We start from the raw sequence: 7,858 nt of genomic DNA, 5'->3' as shown, positions 1-7,858 counted from the left end.
TGGGATGCATAAGTGGATATCATGTGGGCTGCATAAGTGGATATCAGTGGAACAGTTTTTAGTGGGTAGATTGCATCAGTTGGGTATCAGTGCACAGATATCAATGGATGGACAGATTACATGTCATCACGAAGATTGAAGCTTTATGACTAGAGGGCAAATCAATGGATGGACAGATTACATGTCTTCACGAAGATTGAAGCTTTATCACTAGACGACATTTTATATTACTGTAAAGCTTTATTGGCTAATTTTTTAACATTTGTACAAATATTTATGCCTTGTAAAGCCTTCTAGGCTATTTCCCACATTTATTGCCATATGAAGCCTTGTAAAGCCTTTTGGGCTATTTCCCACATTTATTGTATCAAGGGTTGTATATTGTACTTTACTTGTATGTATCTAAATTCTTCATTATCTTTTCTTGTAGGATTATGGAGCAATCAACTAATGTGGTGGCTATCCTAAATGACTCTGAGATCAGAGAATGGGTTTCTAATGTCACTTTGAATTTCAAAGGAAAGGAATATAGCCCCAATGGCTTTGGTAGGTGGACTCGATATCACATGGGCAAAAGAGCTTGGTTTCTTCATCAAAAGGAAAAGAGACTCTTTCTACTTATGTCAAAAAGGGAGTTCAATGGTGTTGAAGATCCATGGGATGCTACTTTCAAAAAAGATATGACTTCAAGCCTTGTGGTAGGCATAATGATAGAGCCAAAAGAGACCTTTGTGGATATTTTTACAAAGAGTTCAGATCCTGAAGTTGGCAGTATTCATATTGTTGTGTCAAGGAGAGACTCAAAGAACTTTGTGATGCCTCCTCCTCAACCATCAAAGTTTCCAGAGCTACAAAGTGCATTGGAGACTCTTTCATATACTTGGGAGCAATTTCCTAGTGTGGTGGCAAAAAGGATGCATGCAAAGATAATGTTTGAGTACTTTCAGGATGCACAATATGCTCCTCATATTCAAGGATCTTCACATGAAGGAGATCAAAAAGCTCAGACTTCGATGCAGCGACAAGAAGAACAGGCACACTATCACAAACGTGTAGAACATGAGCGCAAACTTCTAGAGCAAGAAATGGTGGATGTAACTAAGGATGATGAAACACAAGCCTTGAGTGCACGGGAATTAAAAAAAATTGAAGAAGATCAAGGTCGATCCACTACAGTTATGCTAGAAGCTCTTGCTAGCAAACCACGACGTGAAATGAAAAAGGCTAGTATTGCAAGAGCCACGGTTCCAAGCAGTAAAAAAAGACATCGTCCCACTATAGAGAGAGATAATGTGGATGAAAAATGGTTAAAAGAAGAGAAAGATGAAGAAGACTCAGAACCCGAGGCTGAAGATGATCAGGATGAACTCACATCAATCAAAAATCTTAATCTGCGTCTTAATGAAGCAGTTACAGATGATGATGTGGGATATATCTGGGGTCAAAGGATGTGGTTTGTGAATGCCAAAGATGTGGAAGCTGCAGCTCTCTTTACTAATAGCCGAAGCCTTGATATATCCTATGCAATGCAAATATACGAGGCTTTGAGAGATGGTAAGAAACCTATGGCAAGCAATGTGGTCTTGCGCCCAATAATGTTTTGTCCAACCAAAAATAGTTTTCTGGATCAAATAACATTTACAGGGCCTACACATTTCGAGGAAACCTTCAGTCGATTCTTTAAAGACACTCTTAAAAATATTCCACATGAACAAGGCGAAGAGGCACAAGGTGAGAATATGCTAAAGGAAGTAAAGAAGGAATTCCTCCTTCATTGCATATTCCAGCCCATTGATTGTCAACATTGGGCTTATGCTTGTAATTAGATCGCAAGGGAAGCAAAGGAGGTCAAAAGACTCACTCCAGAACAATTTGCAAAGATAAGTTCATTCCATTATTATCCTGCAACAATCTGTATATTCAAGCATGAGATCAAGTATTTGATTGAGTCCGAAAGACTTAATCATTATGTCCATGGAAAGCATAAGATATCCTCAACATCAGAGGTCTTACAGAAGGCAATGGTTATATGGACAACATTTGGTTCTCCAAATCCTGATTTGAAGCGAAAGGTCACAAATGCAGACGCCGACACACTCACGAACTTCTATACTTCTTTGAGTGCAGTTGTGCCTAGGGGAACTCAAGAGCGAGAAGAAAGTATGACAAGCCTCAAGGTCGTGAGGGACAAATATGCCGACTACACCGAAGTGTTCAGTGAGATGCTTGAAATGTGCATTGCTTGTGAGCGTGGACAGTTGACCTATGAAGCTCCTTTGTTTATCTCCGGAAAGTCAAAGGTAATGGATAAGAAGGAGTTGACAGCAAGGATGTGGAGGCCTATAAAGTACTTATCTGACAAGTATGCATCCATGGAAGCACAAAAAATTTTAAAGAAAGAATGGTTTTTTGGAAAAAAAGACAAAGACCACTGCATGGAAGAATGCATCAATGTACAGGTGAGGCATGATGCAGTGCATAGTGCCATTAAGTATTTGTTGTCAGAGACTCAAATTCCACTTACTCATTGTAACATTGACTATAATGTGGTGAAGCATATAGCTTCTTTGTCAACACCCAAGGTAAAGCTATGGGCAAACAGGTGGATTAAAAAGGATGAAGATGGGTAAGAAATAGTAACCTCTTATATGAGAAAAGAAATCCCACAACAAGTGGTTGCATATGTGGAAAGATTAATCAGTGAGATAAGGATGCCGACAGATATGCACCAAAGCTTTCAATTCAATGTAGAGGTTACGGCAGAGTCTGGAAAGCTTGTGAACTTTAGGGGAGTCTCAGAAGATGACTTCTTCAAGAATGAGTCAGCATGCGATAAGCCACAACTATTCTTTATCAATGAAGTTTCTAGCGATGATATCCATAACTTCATTGATAGAATAGTATATACCACCATTAACAAAGTGGCAATTTGCAACATTGTCATTTTTGTTGATAAAAAAGACAAAGAAGCCATGCAGGTTACTCTAGAGCGAGCATATTCATCAGATTTGAAGATCTATAGTGGTGTTTATGTAGCAAAGAGAGGCAAGAGAGAATGTGGCATAGCGATTTAATCTCTTGAATCATTCTTTTTGTGTAAGCGGAGTCCCAACCCTAATCACTCCTTACAAAAGAACATAAGAGGGAATTCAAATAATTTGAGATTGATGCTAGAAGAGCAAGATATTCCCAGGTCCATACATTATAAAAAAAACAACTATGGAAGTCCTGCAAAAAGTGGGAGTCTCTTGCTTACCATGATGGAGAATTTGCTACTAGCAGGTTGGGAGGTCACCTTGTGCAGGATGGGATATTTATTTGAGGATCTCCTTAGAAAAGGCAACTCCACAAATATTATTGAAAATAAGCATTTCATGGCTTATTTTTAGCTTCAAGCAGATCTAACCACAGGCTATGTAAAAGAGATAGACCACAAGGACGCTGATGACATGGATGATTAACTTGAAGATCATAATGTCCCAGTTGATGATGATGAAAAGATGGACTTACATGACCCGTTCAGAGAGAGGTTGGTGGATGAAGACAAACATCATGATGCCTTCTTTGATAATTATGGCTCACAGGGTTATAAAAAAAGGCCACTACGACAATACTTAGCAGTATGAACTCTCTATTTCTCAACTAAATACAATTTTTTAAATAAGATTTAAATTTAAAGATAATGAATCTAATCTCTCATATTTGTTTACAGGCAATAGAGGGAGAAGAAATGGATGAAGTCAATATGGAGGCACTCCCTTCTACTTCAACAATGCAACCACCTCTAAATTTGATTGAAGAATCCCATGAGCACAAGAGCTTTAAAGTAGTTGCACTGGTGAATCTCCTGCTCTTTTACTAGCTTGAACTCTACACTCTAGGTAACCTAGAGATCTGGCAGTGGTAGTACTCTTCAGGCAGGTTGCATTCTGGATGGAGTGTGCTGGGTAGGAAAGGATCAGAGAGAGAAGGAAAATGAAGATGCGAGGGTCCTAGCAGGGATGAAAGATTGGGAGGCAGGGGAGGGAAGAGTGGTTGTGGAATTGATTATGAAATCATGAATGGCACAAGTTCCAAGGCATAAAGTGTACCTTTCACATGTGCCAAATTTCAAACTCCAAGAGATCTGGGTCCCATCCACATGTGTGAAAAACGACTACATTCCACACGTGTGGGATTTAGTAGCTGCCTTATTTGTATTTTGCAGTTATTTGTTGTATCCTGTCTCAGCCCTCTTGCCCTCCAGTCTCTGATCTCTTGCCTCCCTACCTCCATACTTTGCAACATCAGCATCCTGACCAGCAGCACAGGTTCATCCCTAGCACAGGGTACTCATCAGTAGCACAGCACACCCACAAATAGATTTCAGGTCAGTATTAATGGGTTCTTCCCTCAGTCTCTGCAATCTTCTTGCCTACCATAGAAACAATCCATCCTGCATGGAAATGCATAGACTCAGTCCATATTTTATTTAGTTGTCAAGACAGAGAAATCATTGTAGGAATGCAGATCTTCAAGTGTGATAATTGGATGTGAGGGTAAAACTGTACTTATGGGTTCTTCCTTCAGTCTGTGCACACTTCTTGCCTTCCATAGACTCAATCCGTCCTCCATGGACATGCAAACACCTTCAAATGACTGAAGGCATATTCCAGCATGTTGCCTCATGAATTTGCAGGAAAATGCGAGGAGAAGGCCTTAGGAATTTCAAACAGCCGAAATCGCGTTTTGTTGCAAATATTGAAATGTTGCTTCATCCACCCCTGTCATTCTGGTTTTGTGACTTCCATAGTTATCCATGGCTGTACTCTTCTTGCATAAACTCCATTCATACTGTATTTAGTTGTAAAGACAGAGAAATCACTGTAGGAATGCACCAGCATGTCACTTTAGGAATTTGCAGGAAAACGCGATTTGGACCTGTTAGGAATTTCAAACTCCTCGTATCGCGTTTTATTGCAAATTTTTCAATGTTGCTTCATCCACCCATGTGATTGCCTTTTTGTGTCATACCATGTTCTCCATGGCTGTAATCTGTTTCCATTGCTTTGTATGCAGTTTGTCAGAGTGATGGCAAGAACCAAGTCAACTGCAAGGAAAGCTGGCAAAGGGCCAGGGCTTGCAGCAACAGCAGTTGGGGCAGGTACCAAGAAATTTAGTGTGACTCCAAAGGGAAGAGCTGCACATGGCAGGAAGGGTAAGCCAATAAGCCTGCTCAAGCAAAAGGCCAAGAGATTGAATCATGGTGTAGGTGTGCTAAGGGAGATCAGGAAGCAACAGAAAGCTATAGGCTTTGCAATCCCCAAGGCACCTTTTCAAAGACTGGTGAGAGAAATATATGATAGTTGGCACCTTGGGTTCAGGTGGAACAGGACTGCCATTCTTTCCTTACAGGAAATGGCAGAGGATTACTTGGAAAAATATTTTGAAGATGCAATGCTGGTAGCAGCCCATGCTCACAGGGTGACTTTGATGGCCAAAGACTTCAACACTTTGTCTAGAGTGAGATGGAGGTATGACAAGCTTGTTCATCCTGTGGAATGGCAGGACATAAAGATGAGAGACATATTATTAATTCCACCTACAAGGAAGTTGAAGGTAGATAAGGTTAAGGTTGTTGAAGTAACCCACTCAAAGAACACCAGAGGGAAGACTGCTTATGAGGAGTCACTGAAGCAGCAAATAAAAGAAACAAAATCTATTATAGATGTGGAGACTGGAAAGAGGGAGCTGCAGATACATAGAAGGTTGCAGGAGCTGGGCCCTGATCTAGTTGTCCATATTGAGGATGAATTTTCAGTGAATGATTTTGACTTGACAAAACCATGCTTGGCAGCATTGGCTCATAAGAATGAGTATTGCTCAGATACTATCATTCTTGCAATGCTCTGGTAAGTGTCTATTATTTTACATTTTTTGCAAAACAATCCTCCTTGTACCTCCTTTATACCCTACCCTAATTATTTTTTGGTCCTATGCAGCATGATGAGAAGCTGGCTTCACCCCTCTGTACAGCATACAGTCCATATTATTGATCCTGCCATTTCTTCTAAGTTAAGAGCTCGTTAAGAGATGCAAAGGAAACTCCCACCAGTATTTCCAACTGGTTCAGACATTGCAATTTTGAAGTAATCGATGTTTTGCTACTTCCATACCATAACAGGTATGTGGGTGACTGCTTCTTTTAAGATTCTTCTTTAAGATTGAGAACTCTCATAGCCTTTGATTTCCTAATGCTTTTTTCCTTATGCAGTGACCACTGGAGTTTTGTTTCTATTGACATCCAGCAGAAGCAATGCTTTATATTGAACTCTCTTAAAAACACACACAGAGAGCTGAAGTTGTAAGTGCTGTGTGTGCTTTTTGAACTTAAAACTTCATTATTTTGATATCATACTAACTAAATTATATGTATTGTAGTTGTATTAGAAGGCTTCTAGATGCATTGGATCACTGTCCTCCTAATGTCTCTCTTTTGGATTCAATAGAGCCAATAAATCTAGAGGTAAAAAGTCGTTCCCTCTATTGATGTCTATTTCATGCTATGCCTTTGAACTTATTGAATAATTTTGTTTTGTTCAGATGTTAACAGTTTCTAACATATCTTTCCAACTATACAGACACCACAACAAGATGATTCAAGTAGCTGCAGATGGAGAGTAATGATCAGTGCCAAATATCTACTTTCAAGCTATTTTGAGAAAGAACAGCCAGACCTTGTAAGAAAAATAATTTTCATTTAGCTTGAAGATAATTCATAATGATACAAAGTGTTCTAAATCATCATCATATGCCATTGCAGATGAAAGAAGATAGCTTCAGCTCAAACTATGTATATAATTTCAGAGCTCATACAATTTGGAGGTTTTTGAGCTATGCCTCCCCCAAGCTTATTGTACCGGCTACTGTCGAGTTGGGTGAGAGCTCTAAAGTACAAGAAGGTGTCATACACCTTGATGCCACAGATGAAGCTGATGTGGTGCCACAGGAACAAGCACCTAGTGCTGAGGAGGAGAAGCCACAGGAGTAAGGACCTGGTGCTGATGTTGTTGAGGAGAAGATGGAGCAACAACAAACAGATGCTCCTAGGGCAGTAGAGGAGACAATGGAGCAGCACCAACATATTGTACAGGACAGGATGGAGCAGCAGAAAATAGATTCTCCAAAAAATGATGATAGGGAGATCTTGGACCATGTAGAGCAGCCTTTGGATCAAGCTGTACATAAATAGAAAATGGATGTTAGGAATATGTTCTACATGTACAACTAAGCACTTCTGTATAAAATTTTACTTGATTGAATACAAAACCTTTGTTTATGGAGTCTGTGTTATCTCAATTTTCAAATTTTCAATGTCTTTGCATTTTATTGAGCTCTCTCTTCTTTTGAGCAACTACAAAAAAGAAATATGAATCAGAGGGGTAAAGTAAACTAATAGCAATGCTTAATGAGACTAGGATAAATCAGATGGTGTACCTTTTTATTGTTGTAAATAAATAAAAAGTCGTTTGAAATAGAACCTTCTGTCTCAAACAGAATGTCATTGCACAATTGAGCTAGGGAGCAACATTCTCTTAATGAGATATTGACTAGCACATCACCATTCTCAACAACATCAATATCAAGAAGTTTATTTTCTGCACCAAAAGAATCTTCATCTTGATCCATTGGGACTAGTTTTGTGCCTAGCATTCGATTGTGCTTATAATAAAAAGAAAAAATAAAATTTTGTGATGCAACCATGTACTTCAGTTGCATAGAAGGTTGGACAACCTCACAAAACACTGAACTACATGTCTTCTTATCCCAACCTTTATCCAAAAATTGTGGCATGCATGCCGAACTTGTTGCTTTAACT

Source organism: Dipteris shenzhenensis, chromosome 15, assembly GCF_047967505.1.
Source record: "Dipteris shenzhenensis isolate YYH24624 ecotype China chromosome 15, Dip_SZ_1.0, whole genome shotgun sequence".
NCBI classification, from domain to species: Eukaryota; Viridiplantae; Streptophyta; class Polypodiopsida; order Gleicheniales; family Dipteridaceae; genus Dipteris; species Dipteris shenzhenensis.
This window is presented reverse-complemented; position numbering follows the sequence as displayed.